Raw genomic sequence first — 1,291 nt, 5'->3', positions numbered from 1 at the left:
TCTGTATTACATTTTAAAATCTTAGATTTAAAAAGAAAAATTTTTATGAATTTATAACTCAAAATAATTTGCAAATTTTCGTGATTTTTCCATATTTTGTCATTTTTTGAACTTTAAATGCTTAAAAAAAAAAAAACTGTGACTAACGATTTTTAATATTTTTCATATCTGTCTTTGAAACAATATACTAGGAGCCTTCTATTAAATTTTCAAGCTTTTTTATCCAACAAATAAAATGTTATTGATATTTTTAGAAAAAAAACTAAAAAAAAATGGAAAATAAAAATGTCCGTAAAGAGCTCAAAATGCATCAAAATATTTTGAAAATGTTATGGTGTATAGAAGATGCTAAGATAAACATTCAGTCAAAATTTCATGTATCTACGGTAATTTTTTTGAAAGTTACACCAAAAACCAAATTCAATTTTGTGAAAAATCGATTTTGCGTAAAAATTCCCGTTTTTCCTTAATTTTTCTTTTGTTTTTCCCGGCGCTTTTGAAAACCACTGGGAAATTTAAATTTTGACCTCCCCAATGCACCAACGATATTCACTTTCTGATCGAACAAGATACTGAAGTTGAAAATCGTAGCATTATTTCGACTACTTATCGTGTACACAGACACAAAAAAAATAAAAAAAAAAATAAAAAAACACACATCATTGTAAAATCAATACATTCATCGTTCCACTCAGAATCTAAAAGTACTTTTTTAAATTTTTATCTAGATAAAAAAAGATACAATTATTTTTTAAAAGGTTTTAAATTTAGGTAAATTTTAGTTGGGAACTAGGAACATAATAATGATAATAATAATGGTATAAATATAAATAATTATAATTAAATTGTTTATAAACCTTTGTTTGAGAATCTGTATAAATATTTAAAAATGTATTTGTACAATTTCGAGATTTTTATCAATAAAAAATGTATTTAGATGAATTTATTTAGATTAGTAAAAAATTATCTATGATGAATCTTGTAACTATTTATCTAGATAAGAGAAAAGACGAACAAATAATTATCTAGATCTTCATCTAGATAAATTTATCTAGATAAGTCCGAACACTGTAATTATACCTAGTACTTAGTAGCTAGGTTACAAGTGGGTCACTGCAGTATAATGGATTGTATTAAATTTGAATTCAATGATATAATATCATTGTATAAGAAAAACGAATCTGAGCGGATACGGTATGCCAGTCTAGGTATAAGACATATTATATACTTATCTACGGTATTAAAAAAAAAAATTGGCTTATAGGTAATAAATTCCAAATTAATCATATCG

Source organism: Acyrthosiphon pisum, chromosome X, assembly GCF_005508785.2.
Source record: "Acyrthosiphon pisum isolate AL4f chromosome X, pea_aphid_22Mar2018_4r6ur, whole genome shotgun sequence".
NCBI classification, from domain to species: Eukaryota; Metazoa; Arthropoda; class Insecta; order Hemiptera; family Aphididae; genus Acyrthosiphon; species Acyrthosiphon pisum.
Note: the sequence above shows the minus strand (reverse complement) of the source record.